This window comes from Lissotriton helveticus, chromosome 2_1 (genome assembly GCF_964261635.1).
Source record: "Lissotriton helveticus chromosome 2_1, aLisHel1.1, whole genome shotgun sequence".
Taxonomy (NCBI): domain Eukaryota; kingdom Metazoa; phylum Chordata; class Amphibia; order Caudata; family Salamandridae; genus Lissotriton; species Lissotriton helveticus.
The window spans coordinates 72,741,944-72,761,050 of NC_136059.1; the positions used below are offsets into that span (position 1 = coordinate 72,741,944).

The 19,107-nt window shown below is 45.4% G+C and overlaps 1 protein-coding gene across 12 annotated transcripts in view; it reads right to left on the reverse strand.

Moving 5' to 3' along the window:
- Positions 1-19,107, reverse strand: part of LOC144817722 (homeobox protein not2-like) — a 1,386,394-nt gene that overhangs the window by 977,030 nt on the left and 390,257 nt on the right. The window contains exon 3 of one of the 12 annotated variants that reach the window (XR_013606955.1): positions 251-364. The exons of 10 other annotated variants lie outside the window; for them this stretch is intronic. The gene's annotated coding sequence lies outside the window, so the exon portion shown is untranslated. Of the gene's footprint in view, positions 1-188; positions 365-19,107 lie in introns of all 12 variants that reach the window. One more of the 12 variants, XR_013606956.1, reaches the window with a different exon arrangement.

Below are 19,107 nucleotides of genomic sequence, written 5' to 3' on the forward strand. Positions count from 1 at the left end.
CGGGACTCCCACTTTGACAACGGGGAATGATTCAAGCATGTGAATCTATGAAAGATCCAATACTGGAGTAGCTACATTTCTGACCAAAATTGCTGTCCTTATGCCTAAACGGTAAAATACAAAATGCAAGTTTCAAATTATGCAATTGTAGATTTAAATAATAGGCTATTCAGAAGAAAAAAACCAACCATATGCTGCCCAGTATATGCAAAATCAAAATATAATCTTATCTGAGGTAGCAAGAGGTTACCAATGCAGACCACGGAGAAAAGGTTAGGGGTGAGCGCCACCCAGCTACACCCATGAGCGCCAGCCAGCTACACCACCTCTCACTTCAACAAACAAATGTCCCTTCCTCTTCCTTCTGTGAGCAAATAAAACATAAACAATGTTAAAAGCCTGTCTACATCACATCTTAAATCTAAACTGAACAAAGATACAGCACTGGTCATATATTCACCCGAGTGTATCTCTTCTTCGCTATTCAACCTTGGGGGTGATATGGTTTCCAACTCAAGTAAATGTCTTGATTCCCTCCTTCTCAACAACAGGGACCTATTACCACCACTGGTACTTGTTTTTAATTGTTCAATTGCATAAACTTTCAGAAGATTTCCTTCACCAAAATGAAAGTTAGCGAAATGTAAAGCAATGTTGTGATGTTTGTCGTTGTTGTCTGTTGCTTGTATGCGTTCCAGAATACGTTTTTTCACTGGATGAATTGTACTACCCACATAACATTTTTCACATGGACATACTAAACATAATCAACAGTGTTTGTGCTGCAAGTTACAAATGGTGTTATTACTTTACTAGCGTTGCCAGCACCAGATATTCTTTTATAGTTTCATTGCTTTTACATGACTTACATTATTTACAGGGCAAGAAACTTCAAAGGCCTGCAGAATTCCTAGAGTGCTTTTCAGTGAATTTACACATTATATGGTCTCTCAGATATGTGATTTTTCTGTATGTTATTTTGAGTGTGTTCTTTATGGTTGCATCATGCAGTAATATTTCCCAATTTCTTTGCAAAATATGTTTAACCTTCTTAGAACCTTCATTGTAGGTGGTAATGATCCTTATGTCTCCTTCTCCTTTAACGTCTTTAGGCTTAGTACTGTTGAAATGGATAGAAACTCTCTCCCTTTTCTTTTCCATCTGTACTTCTTTTTTGCAAGACCCATTAAGGGTAGCTCCTCTCTCTAAATCTAACCAGAATTCATTTCTGTTTTTACTGGAAAAGTTCCTCAGTGCTACAGTTTTTTTGCTCTCAGCAGTTCCTCATAAGGAATGCTCAATTTCTATGTGTCATGGTGACTGCTGAGACCATGTAGTACACTATTACCCGTGAAAAGTTTACCGAACAACCTGCTAGTGAGCAAACTGTCCGGCGCTACTAATAGTACATACAAAAATACTATTCTTTCATTACTGATGTCAGATTCGAATCTCAGATTGTAGTCATTCCTATTTAATTATGCTACAAACTCCAATGCCATGGCCTTGGAGGCCTGTCAGATAATAAATAAGACATCAATATAGAGTAGCCATAAGATAACATGTTCGTACCACTTCTCTGTGTTCTCAGCCATGCACACATCTTCCTCCACACAATGTATCATGAGGCTAGCATAGCTCGGGAGAAAAAGAAGGCCATTGCTGTTCCCGGCAATTGGCTGTACAGGACCACATTAAAAATAAAGCTGTTATTTTGCAAGCAGAACTGCATTATTACAACCTCTAGTGCACCACCACCACCAGACCGACAACGTCACCCCGATCAAGGAACACTTCAACTTTCAACTCCGAAGCAACAGCAAAACCACTATCAGAGGCACCCTTGCCTACAGACCTCCAGAACCGCACACCAGTTTGTGCAACGACATTCCTGAGTTCTTCACTCCACTCGCCATAGACTCAGTGACTTCAATTTTCACCTCAACCACACCAATAATACCAACACCGCTAAACTCATCAAGAGCATGAGCAACATCAGCCTCACCCAACTGGTCACCAACCTCATTCACATCGCAGGACACACACTCAACACCATCTTCACAGCTAGCAACAGAATAAAGTACAGCCATATCACCGAGCACATCTGGACTGACCACGCCATCGAAAACATCACACCCCGACAACGCCCCAACGCGGCCCAGCACCCCACACAGCAGCTAGAACAAGATCTCAGAGCCTCAATGCCCTCAACACATTCTGCACTCTCACCGCAACCAACCTAGAATAGTCAGTCAAGAACTTCTCCACCCGGATCACAGACTGCGCAGACAGTCGCCCCCTGCAAAACCACCAAGCTCAAGAGGTTTGCCAAGCAAGGCAGTTCTTACACTAAGGAGCAAAGAACCATGAAGTGCACCTGCGAATGACTGGAAAGGAAATGGCGCACCAGCATGAAGCCCACGGACCGAACAACATTCAAAACAGTGCTCAACCAATTACAGCAACTCCTGAAAAAGATTAAAAGAAGTGCCCTGACCGACCACATCGAGCAAACTCCAACCATAGCAAGGAACATCGTCAGAGAGTTATCCAGCCCCGCAGCCATTGAAAACGTCATCACCCCTTCACAGAAACTTTGCAACTCCCTGGCGGACTTCTTCCACAACAAGATCTCCACCATCTACAGAAACTTCAAACCCCAACCCACTGACATCCTCAACCAACTCGCCTCCACCAATGAGGAACACAACCACCTGCTCACCACCTGGGGCCCGCTTACCAGGCAAAACACCACAGCCATCATGAACTCCAATCACTCAAGAGCACCCAGGGACCCCTGCCCTCATCACATCTTCAACGATTCACCGACCCCAACAAACCCAAGAACTACCTCCCCATCTCTCTGCTGCCCTTTCGGCCAAATTCCAAGTGAGGGCAATTAAATGCCAGCTCACAGAACACCTGGAGAACAACAATCTTCTGGATGCTTCCCAATCTGGATTCCCCACCCACCACAGCACCAAAACCACCCTGATTGCAGCCACAGACATCAGACCCCTGCACGACCACGGAAAAACAGAGGCACTGATCCTCCTAGACTTCTCAGCAGAGTTCTGTTTTATAGCGTTTTAGGACCCTAGTGTAATTTTCCCGATTCATGCCCTAATATCGGTATAAAGTACCGTATCCTTATATAGGCATAGAAATCATAACCATGTTAAGACATAGCTCATGCAGTCCTAATACGGCATGGCTACTTCCACTAGTTCCGAAAATCTACAACTATTTCTTGGAAAAACCCGCCTTCAGCAGTCAGGAACTTCCCCCTGCTTGAATATTGATTTATCCAAGAACTCATGGAGTTTTTAAAGAACTGATGACGTTTTATGTCCAACCTTACGTCAAACTCAGCACATTCAAGGTATAAATATGCCCACACTTGCCCACGCAAATACACAGTGGTTTCCAGTTCGACTATGTACTTGTCCGACGCATCTCGCTGCAGCAAGTGCCGAAGGAAGGCGACCCTCCAGCAGACGCACTGAGAGAGATACTGTCTTTTTCTCCTGCCGAGAAATCCAGCTACGGTGTTTCCAAGCTACCCTTGCGGGTTTGTTGGGAAATCAAGTCCTGAGAGAGAGAGATACCAGACCTCCTTCATTCTAAAACCAAGGTACGGAGCTGATTAGACCCTAAGAGAAATCTTGGATAGGTTCTTGGCAGAAAGAACACTAAAACTTAAGCTACACCTTACTTACTCATTCACTCGTACTAGACCTACGTTAGGTACACCGAGGTAGGCGTATTTTAGAAGCACCAGTTGAGTACTTTTAGTATTTATTATTTATGTATGTATTATATGTATTTTATGGCTTAGTAACCATATCATGCTTTTACAGTATTATTTTATAATACTCTTCATACTGTACGCACTATACTTTGCAACCAGTATAACGATTGTAGCAGTTCATTTATACTGTAAGAGAAAGAAGACTGTTAAATAAATACTTTTATTGAAAACGCCCATCTTTCTATTTCTCTACACTTCTGGTGAAAAGAAGCATGCACGATTGACTGAGTAAAATAACTATCTATTGTTTCCGCGACTCTAGAGATACATTTCTTATTTTTGGGAAACAAAGTTGTCATGTTTATGCGGTTGCCAGAAACTAATCCCTTCTTGTTTATTCGAGAAAGTTTCTAGTGACCTCTGAGCTAGCTGGCACTCACAATTATGTCTAATATGTTCGATAGAGACCTAGTCGACCTCAGTCCTACGTCTAATCTATAGGATATATTATTCCAATTCGCAGAGCCTATTGGGAATATAGGAACTACACTACATGGCGCCCAACATTTGGTAAGGCACTAATTTAACACTAGATACTAAAGTAACTCACCGTGCTTTTCACACAGACCCCTTTTTTTCACGTAAACTACTCCAATAGACGTCTGGAGTGGGTAAAAAGATATAATATCGGCCGGTAGGATGAAAATCCTATGTTTTAGTTTTGGTTTGTTCAACGTTGAAGGATGAACTATTGTTACTTACCTGTAAACAGGTGGTTCTCCAGTATTGGTGTCTTTCATAGATTCACATGCTTGAATATTCCCCGTCGTCGAAGTGGGAGTCCCACGGTATATAAAAATAGCAATAATGCTAATATAACATAAATGATAATATCATATAATAATAAAATAGAGATAATACACTATAAAAACCTCTACAATGGTAACTTCCATAGGAAGACAGTATAAGAGAAAAAACTCATTTGTAACATATCAGTGTCATTATGTTGGTCCAAACTGCAGCCAATCAGGCTCACGCACCCTCTAGAACCTTCTCCTCAGAAGCTCAAGCCCTCAGATTTTCGTAGCACTAGTAACAATAGCGTATGAGGAGAAGAGAGCCTCTGAGGGGAGGAAGGGTGGGTCGCATGTGAATCTATGAAAGACACCAATACTGGAGAACCACCTGTTTACAGGTAAGTAACAATAGTTCTTCTCCAGTATTAGGGGTGTCTTTCATAGATTCACATGCTTGAATAGAATAGATAGCAGTAACTCCTTAGCACTGGGATTGCAAGCATCTTCACAAGAAGTAAACACATAGCTTAAAAGCATATAGCAATCACAGAAGAGAAAGGAGGAGGGAACAGAGGCTCACCTTATTTAAAGAGATGGCGAAGCACTGCTTGCCCCACTGCGGTATCCGCCTCGTTGATGGAATCCAAACAGTAATGTCTGGTAAAGGTGTGCCTATTCGACCACGTTGCCGCCCGGCAAATCTGGTGTAGAGGCACTCCGGCAAACAAGGCGGTGGAGGACGCCATCGCTCTCGTCGAATGTGCCTTCACAGGACCCTGTAAAGGCTTGCCAGCTTGTTGGTGACAGTAGGATATGGCTGCTGAGAGCCATCTTGCAAGTGTCTGTTTTGTCACTGAATGTCCCCTTCGCATTCTTCCATATGCTACAAAAAGCTGATCTGATTTGCGGAAGGGGGCAGTTCTTGAAATGTAAAACTTTAGACAACGGCTGATGTCTAAGGAATGAAGGCGTTGTTCTGCCGGAGACTGTGGATTCGGAAAGAAAGTCTTCAAGAAGACAGGTTCGTTCAGATGGAAATCTGTAGGCACTTTTGGCAAAAAAGAGGGATTGGTCCGAAGAGACACCCCATCTGGTTTGAATTGCAAATAAGGAGGCTTGATTGTGAAAGCATGAAGATCGCTGACACGGCGAGAAGACGTTAGGGCCAAAAGCAAAACGACCTTCCAGGTAAGAAACTTGTTGTCTGCTCTGTGGATTGGCTCAAAAGGAGGCTTCATGAGCTGTGACAATACCACGTTGAGCTGCCATGCCGGAGGCGGGCGTCTGATAGGAGGAAACTTCCTGAAGAGACCTTTAAAGAATTGTCTGATAATTCTGGATGAGCAGAGAGAGGTTGAGCCATCATGCCTGAAACGTGAAATAGCTGCCAGAAAGACCCTCAAGGTGGCATGAGAGAGGCCAGACTGAGCAAGGCTTAGAAAGAAGGGCAACAGCTGTTCTGGGGCAGAAGTGAGTGGGTGGACATTTGCTTCTGCGCACCAATGGCAAAACCGTTTCCACTTTAGTTTGTACGTTTGAACAGTTGAGGAAGCTCTAGCAGAAGCCAGAATCTCTCTGCATTCCTGGGGCATCTCTAAATTCGCGAATTCGAGGAATTCAGGTTCCATGCCCATAACTGAAGAGTGGTCGGGTCTGGATGGCAGACTTGGCCCTCGTCCATGGACAGAAGATCTGGACGTGGATGCAGACGAATGGGCGTGCATTGGGACAACAGAAGAAGTTCCGAGAACCAAGCCTGTCTGGGCCAACGAGGTGCAATCAGTATCAAGTGGCAGGGTTGCCTGCGCATCTTCCACAACGTCCTCGGCACCAATGGTATGGGAGGAAACGCATAGGCGAACAGGCCGCTCCAGTCCATGAGAAGGGCGTTGCCGCTGGACCCCGGATGAGGATGCCAGCTCGCAAAGGCGGGGCACTTCCGATTCAGTGGAGTGGCAAAAAGGTCCATCAGGGGACGACCCCAACGGCGGAACACCATGTCCAGAGTTTGTTGATGAAGCTCCCACTCGTGGGTAGACGATGTGGACCTGCTCAACGAATCCGCTAGGATGTTTGAAACCCCCGGCAGATGGACCGCCGTCAGGGAGATTCGATGATGAAGAGCCCAGTTCCAGATCTTCTGAGCTAGCCGAGACAAGGGCTGAGATCTTGTGCCGCCCTGTTTGTTCATGTAGTGCATGCTGGTTGTGTTGTCCGTTTGAACCAGCACGGACTCTCCTTGCACTACTGGCAGAAAAGATCTGAGAGCAAGGAAGATCGCCAGCAGCTCCAATCTGTTGATATGCCATGTTCGTTGTGACGGTGTCCACTTCCCTTTGATTGAAAGGTCTAGGAGATGAGCTCCCCAACCCTCCATGGATGCATCTGTGGTCAGCGTTAGATCCGGAGGAAGGGCCAGAAAGGAAACTCCTTCGTTTAGGTTGGATGGTTCTCTCCACCAAAGGAGACTGTCTTTCATGCGAGACGAGACTCTCACTAGATCGTTGAAGGATCCTGACACTTGGCGCCATTGCAGGTCTAGTTCCTCCTGAATAGGGCGAGTGCGGAGCCTGCAGTTCGGAAGCAGAGCGATGCAGGACGACGCCATCCCCAGAAAGGACTTCAACATGCGCACAGAAACTGACTGTTTTGAACGGATGAGGGTGACTAGACGTACTATTTTCACCTGTCGTTCTTGGGAAACGAAGGCTTTTGATAATTCCGTGTCGAGAATGGTACCCAGGAAGTTCCTTCTTTGTGATGGTGTTAAGTGTGACTTGTCCACGTTGATGGTCAACCCCAGTGACTTGAAAGTCCGCAGGCAGAGACTTGTGTCGTGAGCCAGCTGAAGAGGAGACGGAGATTTCAGAAGGCAATTGTCCAGATAAGGAAAAATCTGCACTCCTTGAAGACGTAGATAAGCCATGACTGGGGCCAGGACCTTCGTGAAAACACGAGGTGCCGAACGCAGGCCGAAAGGCAGCACCTTGAATTGGTAATGGATAGTGCCCACCTTGAACCTCAGAAATTGGCGATGTTGTTGCAGAATCGGCACATGAAAATAGGCGTCTTGCAGATCTATCGTGGACAGAAAATCTCCGCTGCAGAGAAGCCGCAAGACTTCTGACAATGTGAGCATGCGGAAAGACTGCTGTTTTAGAAAGAAATTGAGCGCCCTCAAATCCAGTATAGGCCGCCACTCTCCCGTCTTCTTGGCAATGAGGAAAAAACGTGAGTAGAAACCTGTCCCTTGTTGTGATATAGGAACCACTTCGACTGCACCTTTTAGTATGAGAAGACGAACTTGATGTTGCAATTCTAGAAAATGGGGAGGTGGCGGGCCTGATGGCGGAGAATGAGGAGGAATCTCTGTGAACTCCAAGGCATGACCCTTGCGAACAATGTCCAATACCCATTGGTCCGATGTTATCAGAGACCATTGGGAATAAAACTGCGAGATTCTCCCTCCAACTCCTTGTGTGACATGAGAGTCACTGGCGTTTGTTGTTGGCACCCCTATAAGTAGGTTTTCCTTTATAGGGTCGTGACTGATTTTGGCGAGTAGACTGCTGAGAGGAGTAACGTTGATTGCCTTGGTTGAATTGGCGGTACTGAGTGTGTCCTCCTCGAAAATTCGTGGAAGACGAACCTCTTCCACGGGCGCCACGAAAGGGCTGCTTCTTAAATTGTAAGGAGACTAGCGATTTTGCTGTATCGGTGTCCTTTTTAATTGACTCAAGCGCCTCGTCAATGTGAGCGCCAAAAAGAGATTCACCGTCATAGGGCATGTCGAGTATCTTCGACTGGACTTCTTGCCGGAAAGAAGTGGATTTAAGCCAGCCCTGGCGGCGGAGAGCCGCAGCACTGGCGAGGATGCGAAATCCCGTACTCGCCACATCAATCGCGCAGTCAATCATTTCCTCTGACGCCCTCATGCCATCCTGGAGAACTTGCTGGGCTTCTGATCTGGACGCTTCTGGAATTAGAGAAAGGAATGCGGAAATGTCCGACCACATTTGCCTGTCGAAGCGACCTAGAATGGCCAAGGCATTTGCAGCGCGTACCGACGTAGAAGACATGGTGGAAATTTTTTTCCCAATGGCGTCCAAACGTCGACCCTCTCTATCAGGTGGAGTAGTGAGAGGAGTCGCCGGATTACGGGATCGTCGCTGTGCCGCCTGTGTGACAACCGAGTCCGGTTTGGGATGCGACAGCAAACAAGCAGGTGAACCCGCAGGAGCCTTGTACTTCTTTTCCAGGCGAGGGACTTGTGCCGGCAAGGAGTTAGGAGAATGCATAATTCTTATCCCTTCTTTCCATACAAATTCTATGATTGGTATGGTGTGAATTTGTTTGTATGGTTTGTTTTTGAAATCGTAGAGAAAGCAATCTTCTTGCCGTTGTTCTCTCGGCAATTTAAAGCGGTCCGCCGCTTTATTCATCAGCACATGGAAGCTTGCTGTATCAATGGTAGGCGCATCACCCGCCTCTGGCTGTTGCGGAGAAGGTGTCTGTATCCGATAGTCGTCGTAATTCGCCATATCCGGATCCTGATCATCGTCAGTATCCTGGTGTAATTCCCCTTCTTCACTGTCCGACTCATCCACCCCGTGCGCACCAGGTTGCGGAAGAAGAGGGGGGTGAGGGCGGGGAAGCTCTGTCAAAACAGGCTGCTCCAAAGACTGTGGATGGGTGGCAGGGCCGGAGTCCTCCGCAGGAGCGCGGCTTGGAGTACCCTGAGGGGTAGGCGGAAACCTTCTGTTGTAGTCATCCAGCATATGCTGGAGGTTTGAAAACAAAGAAACTGGAAAAGATGCCATAGGCAACTGGACAAATTGGTCATCCGGTTGGACCACTTCCTCCACGTCCTCCTGGTCATAACTGGAGTCTTGACATTTTATAATCAATTCTGATGGACTGTGAGCGTCATCGTCTTCATCTTCCCCCATAGATCCAGTCTCGTGATCAGTTGCCATCAAAGGCGAGGGTAATTGGAGATCAGGAGGCGGCAGCTGCATAGAAGAATCCCTGGCAGAGGTCAAGGAAGGCAGTGGTACCAGAGGCATGGTGGCAAAAGAACCCGATCCTGAAGAGGATCCTGAACATGCCGCTGAAGAAATCGCCATCGTCGACGAGGTAGGGCCCACTGAGGAATTCGTCGTCGACGGTATCGTCGTCGACGGAACGTGCGTCGACGGAGCCGTCTTTGCTGGAATCTGAGGAGACGGAATTCTCGTCGACGGTGCCTTCGTCGACGGTATCTTCGTCGACGATACTTTCGTCGACGGTATCGTCGTCGACGGTACCTTCGTCGACGGTACCTTCGTCGACGGAACCGGCGTCGCCTTCTTCGACGACGACGTCGTCATGGAGCTGGTCGACGGAGCACTCGACGTCGACGGGGCTCTCGTCGTCGGAACCATCGTTGCCTTCTTCGTCGACGATTCCGACGTCGACGAGGTGGTCGACGGAGAGGCTGACGTCGACGGGACCTTCGTCGACGAGGAATTCTTCGACGTCGAAGAGGTTTTCTTCGTCGACGGCAACTTCGTCGCCGACGAGACAATAGGGATCGTCGACGGGATCGTAGGAGTCCTCGTCGACGTCGAGGATGTCGACATCACCGTCGTCGAGGAAGCAGACGTCCTCGTCACAGAGGTCGTCGACGAAGACAGCAAAGCCAATCTTGTGGACGGAACGGTCGTCGACGAGCCCGTCGACGACCTGGGAGTCAGGACTGTCAGAATACTGATAGAGCCTGGGCAAGACGCCTGAGAGCCAGGTCTCGTGGGCGTTGACACAGAAGGCATAGAATGTGAAGATTGTGCCACAGGCAAAGCCAGCTTTTTCTTTTTCTGAAGAAAAGGCGAAGGCAAGTCTTGAACACTCCCACGCTTGGAAGGAACAGTGGAACAGCCTGACTGAAGACTTACTGCGTCTGACAGAACATCTTCTTTATCTTGGAGGCGCTTCAACCATATAAGAAGGCGACCTTCCCTGTCTCTGAGAGTCTTAGAAGGAAGAGCTCTACAGATTTTACATTCATCCACCTTGTGGTCAGGGTACAGGCAGTAAATACACTTTTGGTGGGGGTCCTTCTCAAACAAACGTAGTTTCCCACATGAAGAGCAAGCTCTAAACAAGGACTTCTTACTTGACATTCTTGGAAAAATAATTTGAAGAGACAAACTTTGAAGAAAACTGAGCAGAGCTCAGGGAGACTCCCTTCACACGACGTGCGGTAGAAAATCTGAGGGCTTGAGCTTCTGAGGAGAAGGTTCTAGAGGGTGCGTGAGCCTGATTGGCTGCAGTTTGGACCAACATAATGACACTGATATGTTACAAATGAGTTTTTTCTCTTATACTGTCTTCCTATGGAAGTTACCATTGTAGAGGTTTTTATAGTGTATTATCTCTATTTTATTATTATATGATATTATCATTTATGTTATATTAGCATTATTGCTATTTTTATATACCGTGGGACTCCCACTTCGACGACGGGGAATATTCAAGCATGTGAATCTATGAAAGACACCCCTAATACTGGAGAAACAGTGTTCCACAATATTGTGCACCTTATCTTTGTTTCCTTGAAACTTGCTCTGCAAAACTTTCATAAAACAGAATGATGGATAGGGACGAGGAAAGAGCTGCTGCAGCAGCAGCAATTGAACAAAACCTAGACACTACAGGTTTTAATGAAAATGACCTGCGTGCTATACACATCCCGGCAAATTTAAGAAAAATTATAACTTACAAACTTATAAATAATGGAGTATCATCGAGAGGTGGTAAAGTAATTTTTGTTATAGAGGCACATGAATATCGGCAGACAGAGGTATTCTATTCAAGGATTTTGTTTCCTACAGCAAATCTAGTGACACATGAGTTCCACTACTACAAGGTAGAGGAACCTCCAGCGGAATACATTCCTTTCGAGGACGTTGAAATTCCACTAACTTACCAAGGTAACCAGCTCTGGTTTAAAGGCACCCTAAAAAATCTAAATCACATTACCAGGCTCGGTCCACTAGGTAGACCAGGAGCAACATTGCCGGTACTAGCCAGCTATACATCACATCCTGACATTGAAAGAATGACAGGTCCAGAACTGTTACATAGACAGTTGGTTCAATATGTCATGCGGACTTTAACAGTCCAACCCGCTGTAAGAATTCCACAGCACACCCCTCACTAGGGGAACACAAACAAAATTACACCACAGACTATACAATCAGTCATTGGTAAATTACCCGCAAAACGGGAGCAAATTCCGTTCTGGTTAGCTGAAAAAATTTCTCAAATAGAGGCAGTATTTCCCGATAGTACACCTCATGAGAAACACAGGATTTTAACAATCTGTTTACCAATAGGGATTGCAACACATGTGGAGGACTGTGACACTTGGGGTACAGTCTTTGCTTCTATATACACAAAAACACGTGGTGTTCCGTCTATGGCGGTGATACCAGACATCCTAAGACAGATTCAAAATGAATATGGACTAGAACCTGCTTTAAATCACAGGTATGAAATTACTAAAAGATTTCAAACAGGTTTCGGCTATACTATTAGCTAGCATTAAAGGTGAAGCAGCATCTGTGGCAATCCGCCAAAAGCTGAAAGAAATAGATGTAACTGAGCACCCGTATGAACTTGCAAAAATAATTGAAAAATCCTATGAAGAACTAGGTAGAGATAGTTTGGGAGGGAAACCAGTAAAGCCCAAACTGACAGAAAACCCTGAAAAGGTTTTTATTAAAAATAATCTCACTACTCTAAAAAGAAGTGTGAAAATACTAAACAGACACTTCCTAAAGAGAAGCGCTCTCAGTCCAGAGGTAGGTCTCCTCAAAAGGAGCCCTCTGAAAAGAGGTATATCCTCAGAAATAGGGATAATTTGAGAAAACGTAATAGATATCAAGATACTGTTACACGTTCCTCTTGTACCTTTCAGACTTCCTCGCAGAAATCAGAAAGAAGAGGATGGTCAGAACAAAAGGAAGCGTGAAGTTCAAAGACGAACAGCACGTTCAGAAAAATAAGAAAATACAATTCACCAAAAAGTAGGTAGCAAGTCTAAAAATCAGACATGCCGAGGATCTTGAGGACACAACTCAAGAACTGGGAGTGGGCCCAGACAATGCAGGACTGAGCAGCTGAAGTTACCATAGCTCGCAAGATCCTAAAGGATCATCTGGAGACAGTGGACTTGAATGAATGCATTCAAGTTGAAACTGCCGACACCAGGGTTAGTGTACCCCATAAGTTATATGAAGTAACGCTCCGGATGGAGGAGGGCATACCAAGAAAAATAAAAGCTCTCTTTTGGGAGAAGCTATCTAAGGGTTATGACATTCTTTTAGCTAAGAAAGACTGGCCACCTGAATTTGTCAGGAAGTGCCCACATGACGAAGAGATCATTATGCCAGTCTTCTCTAATCATATTCCTATTCATAAAAAATACACCTATGCCAGAAAATGGGCTGTGGCCCAGACTCAAGCATTATATAGAAATCATGTAGGATGGGATGAGGACTCTCCTCACCATAAATTACAGTTAAAAAATCAACCTACTGCACAAAGGCAGTATCCAGTTAAGCAAAAGCTAAAAGACAGGTCAGGGAGATCTTAGATCAACTTGAATACCAAGGGGTGATTGAAACATGCACCTCGTCAATGAACAATCCTTTGTTACCTGTCTCCAAACCAGACAATATGTATCGTCTAGTTTTGGATTACAGACATTTAAACTCTTGTTGCAAAACTTTTGCAGTACAAAATGCACACAGTGCAGCACTGATGAATAACATTGTGCGCAAAAAATATAAAACGACATTAGATATTTCTAACGGTTTCTTCTGTCAAACCATTGCACCAGAAAGCAGGTACTTGACCGCTTTCTCAATCATGGGGACACAGCGACAATTTTGCCGTCTCCCTCAGGGATTCAAGAATAGTGCAGGGTTATTTCCAGCCAGAGTAACAGAGTTCCTACAAACGTATGATGATGAGGCATTATCATACAGACGATGATTTGGATGTGCACTTGAAAAGAGTGAACAGCATAATACTTGAGTTCACTTCTGAAGGGTACAAATTCAATTTTAACCCTTTAACCGCGGCGGAAATACTGCCGCGGTGCGAAGGATTTATAGCGTGGGCGTGGTTCGGACGGTCCCCGGCCGTCCTCCGCACACGCCCACCGTGACGTCGGCACGCAAGGGGTTAAGAAATCACAAATTGCCCACCATAATGCCCTATTCTTAGGATACGAGTTATCAAGTGAAGGCAAAAGTTTGGCAGCAAACTTTCTAGAGAACTGTGCGCTGCTCCAACCTCCAAAAACGCGGAAAAACTTACAGTCAATTCTACGTTTCCTGAATTTTGGAAGAACTTACATTCTAAACTACGCAGAAAGGGTTAAACCTCTCTACGAACTAATCAAACCTGATTTCAAACTAACTGATTGGACTCAAAAACACACAGAAATTTTGCCTTCAGTACAAACAGACATGTTAGCAAAAACACAGTTACTGACACGCGACAACGTACGCAACCTTGTGATCCAAATCATCCCAGGGAGATGCGGATTCACCTACCTAACCTTTACTGAAGGTGAAAAGGTACCATTAGCTTACAAATCACACTTGTACACACAAGCTGAAATGAAATTCAATTCAACAGAAAAAATTCTGACAGCGGTTCAAACTGCAGTAGCAAAAGAGAGAGCCCTCGCACAGGGAAAACGCAAAATGGTCGTTACACATGTACCTGCCTTAGAGGCAGTGACAAAAGCGAGCATTCCAAATGCTAAAGCTTTACATCCGAGATAGATACAATGGGTAAATTCTCTTGCTGAAAAAGACTTTGAATACGTTTTGGACCTCTACTTGAAAACACAAGAATTTCTACAATACGAACAAAAATGTCCTCTGTCCGTTGAGTTGCTGCCTCTAGAACATTACGGCTGCATAATTTATACAGACGGATTAGCACAACCCGCGATTGGGGGTAAGCAAGCTTATAGTGCTGCGTGCGCGATTGTTAAAGGTCGCTGGCACGATGGTAAATTCCGACCAATGGTCACAAAAACTCAATCACTAGGAGACTGTACAGCTCAGCGAGCTGAACTACAGGCTTTCAAGATGGCGCTGGAAAATATCGATCGCGAATTCCCCACACTCATAGTGTGCGATTCGTATTTCTGCGTTCAATCTTACAACGAACACTTGCAGAGAAGGGTTCAAAATGGTTTCAAAAACACAAAAGGTGGCACAATCAAGCATAAGTTGATTTGGGAACAAGTAGTTCTATTACAGAAAGAACTACAAAAGACTCACGTGATCCATACACTGAGTCATCAGCATGATGGCATTCACGTTCAGGGAATTCATTGGCTGTTAAAGCCGCAAAGGCAGCTGTGCAAACGGCTTCCGTAGCTGCAATCACTCCTTCAAAAACAAAAATAGAGAGCGAAATAATGCAGGCTGTCACAGCCTCAATAAAGGATAGTGGTAAAACACTTCCAAAAGGCTTCCCACTCATGTACTCATATATAACTGATGCAAATAATGTTCCTTTTGCTCGAATCCCTGGAGTGGGGGATAGAGCAATTCCAAACATGGAACATAGATTAGGATTAATCTTAGCAGCACATGAAGGGCTTGCCTCTGCACATGCAGGTGTTTCCGCCACAGTATCATTATTAAAGCAACGATTTTGGTGGCCACGCATGAGGAAACAAACACGAAAATATGTTTTGGAATGTGAAATCTGCCAGAAGATGAAAGTCTCTACAGTGAAACGCCCTGCACAGACTCCCCTTCTAATCTCAGATAAATCACTAGCGTGCGTTTACCTGGACCACTGCGGTCCCTTACAGAGGGATGGCAACTATAAATATATCATGGTCGCAGTGGATTCATGCACAAGATTCATTTGGATGTGGCCTCAGCGCTCGGCTGACGCCCGAAATGTTATAAAAGATTTGCGAGTATTTATCGGCACATACGCAATCGGCACACTACATTCTGACCAGGGTCCTGCGTTTAGCTCTCGAGCTTACAAGGAGGCCATGGCTAGTTTGGGCATTGCATTGCAGTACTCAAGTCCATTCCATCCTGAGGGAAATGCGGTAGTGGAAAGAAAAAACGTGGCATAAAGCAATCTATAAAAGCTAGGGTACTAGGCTCGGGTGACGGGTGGGTCAAACATCTAATAAGTGTCCAACGTAGTCTTAATAATCTGCCAAGAAATTCTCTGGGTGGAATCACTCCATATGAAATACTGTTTGGAACTAAAATGCTCATCCAGGATCTTGATCGTCATACTTCAGTGGTGGAACAAAACGCCTTTGATATCAAAGACCGTTTGGCTGTTTTACAGGACTTAAATGAAACAAGAAGAAGTCTAAGCAACACAACGCAAAAGCCAACAACCACTGAAGAAACACCACCTGTCCCAGCAAGACTTGTCTGGATTCCACAGGTTGGGGATCTAGTTAGGGAAAAGATTGTGGTGAAGAAGGAATTCGGGCCTTCTTACAGAAAACCAGTACCTGTCTTAGCAATCCACGGAACAAGATCAGTGTTACTACCGCCCCTTGCTGGAAGAAAGGAGAACAGAGTCGTGTCAATCGACCTGCTCAAACCACATCATGTGGCCCATAATAAGTAGTAGGCCAAGTGGACTCCCGAGATGTAGCAGACGACCAAATCTGGCTACAATCCAAGAGGTTCAAACTAAAAGACTTATCACCTTTGATAAACCTACAGTGAGAAAAGAAGGACTATGCAACAAAGCCATGGAACTTGTGCCTCTTGATACCCAAATATCAGTTCGTCAAGAAACACCTGTCTACAATGATATAGCCTCTGACTATACAAACATGACACAGGATGACGCAGCCCCAGCGATTAAAAAAAATTCAGATGCAATCCCAACAATTGACAGAACTGCTTCTGGCTATTTTATCAACTTTGATACATTTTCTGAGGATCCCAGTGAGCCCGAAACGATGCCAGCTAATAAAACTTTCAAAGAAAAAATAACAGAACTCTTTCAACAACTTGACAAAACATACCTGGTTTCACCATGTGTTGAATTTTGGATTGTGTTAGGTGTACTTTATCTCCTACTTTGGCTCATTCTTGTTTTATTATAATTTTTTATTATTATTAAACTCATTTTTAAGGCGCACGAATCATCCCCCAAGGGATCTATCGGTGCCTGAGAAAGAAACAGCTGGAGGAGAAGTGCGTAGTCACTTTTCAAAATAGCCAGGTCTTAAGTAGCTTTTTAAAATGAACAAATTGGTGCAGGCACGGAGAGACTCAGTAAGCTTATTCCAGTGTGTCGGGCCAGGTAGGAAAAGGCACGTCCTCCCATTTTGACCTTCTTGATTCTCCTGCCGCATAGCAGGTTGCGGTTACTCGACCTGAGTTGTCTTCCTGGTTGGTAACGTTCAATCTTGTTAGCGAAATACGACGGACCCAGCCCATGCAGAGACTTAAAGACCAGGCAAAGCAGTTTAAAAATAGCACGCTTTCTTATGGGCAGCCAATGCAAAAGTCGCAGCAGGGGAAGGGAGGGGGTTCGTGCTGGTTTATCCAGTGCCAGGCGAGCTGCGGTATTCTGTACCACCTGGAGCTTGGCCAACAAATCCTCCCTCACGCCCACCAGCAAAGAATTACCATAGTCCAGGCGACTCATCAAAAGTGCCTGGATCAGGGTTCTTATTGCCGTCAGAGGGATCCAAGGAAAGATCTTTCTGAGAGACCTCAAGGTCCAATAGCAGGTACCTGCTAGAGTTTTGACCTGCTCTTCCATTGAAAGAAATGTTGTCCATTTTGATCCCTAGGTTCTTTGCCCAGCTCCTAGGGGCGGGGTGTTCCCCTAATTCTGTTGGCCACCAATCGGTGCTCCACGATTTTACTGCCTTCACAAATAACATAATCTCCGTCTTAGAGGAGATCAGCTGTAGGAAATTGTCTCTCATCCATTTGGCAATGGCCGTCATGCAGCTGGTAAATTTGGCCTTAGTTTCGGCTGGATTGTCCCCAGTGTGTACTATCAGCTCCGTATCGTCAGCATAGGAGATGGTTTCAAACCCATAATTTCTGACGATACTGGCCAAGGGGGCAACGTAGATGTTAAACAACGTTGGGCTCAAAATAGAGCCCTTAGGCACCCCCTTGTCCACCGCTATCATAGGAGACACAAATGAGTCCATCTGGACAGCTTGAGTTCTATCAGACAGGTAACTCTGCATCCAGTCCAATGGCGATCCTCTGACATCAATCTCTCTAAGCCTACAAAACAGGATAGTATGAGAGATGGTGTCAAAGGCTGCTGACAGATCAAACAGCACCAGCATGGCCAGAGAGTCCCTGTCTAGCGTCATCCTGAGCGAGTCTGTGACCTCTAGGAGGGCCGTCTCAGTACTATACGAGGCCCGAAAGCCAGACTGAGACGTATCCAGGATGTTATTCTTTTCCAAATAGCTGGCCAACTGTCGATTTATTATCGTTTCCAAAAACTTAGAGCAACACGGGAGGAGAGATATAGGCCTATAGTTCTGTAGGTCCCTTGGGTCTGCTGATGCCTTTTTCAATAAAGGTTTCAAACGGACTCTCTTCCATATACGTGGGAAAGTTGCAGTTTCAAGTGAGATATTGCATATCTCTACCAATGAATCAGCAATGACCGGTGCTAACTCCGACGTAACTGCTGGTGGTGCTGGATCTAAAACCGATCCAGATTTTACCTGGGCCAAAAGCGCACCAACCTGCTCGCTGGTGATGCTAGAAAAATTATCTAAAGTCGGAGAGCAGGAACTTAGTTGGCCGGAGATTCCCTCATACGCTCTCACTTCTGAGCCAAAGGCATGGTAGATTAGATCAATGTTATTGATAAAATGTATCACAAGGTTATTACAAAGCTCCTGCGTTGCTGGTGGAAGTGGGTTGTTCGCCCTGGGATTTGTGAACTCCTTTAAAATGACAAAGAGCTCACGCAAGGAGTCCTTGGCTCCTTCAATACGTGCCCCTAGGTGGGTTCTTCTGGCTCTGTTACATTTACTAAGATAGATTCTGTGAGCCTCACAATAGCTCCTCTCTTCAAGTGCTGGCTTCGATTTCCTCCATTTCATTTCTTTTTTCCTGCACAAGGCTTTTTATCTCTTAAGAGTGTCAGAGTACCAAGGTACAGGGGCTGCCCTGGTCTGTAGTTTAACCAGCTTCTGCGGTGCGATTAAGGCCAGAGCCTCTGTAAGGGAGGCCTCGAAAAAATCTAACGCCTGGTCACAGTCCTCGGCTAACTTAAGTGAAGGAAGGGTATAGACCTTGCCAAAAGCAGAGGCTGTAACTTTTTTCCAGTTTCTGCAAAATTCTTTCTGAGGTTGTAAAATTCCCCTACTTTTAGGATGGGCACAATCAAAGTTCAGACTCGCATGGTCCATCCAGCCTACCTTCTGAGGAGATTTGACTAATAATTCGGGAATATCAGAGAAGATGTTGTCCAGAATATGGCCACCCAAGTGGGTCGGACTAGAGA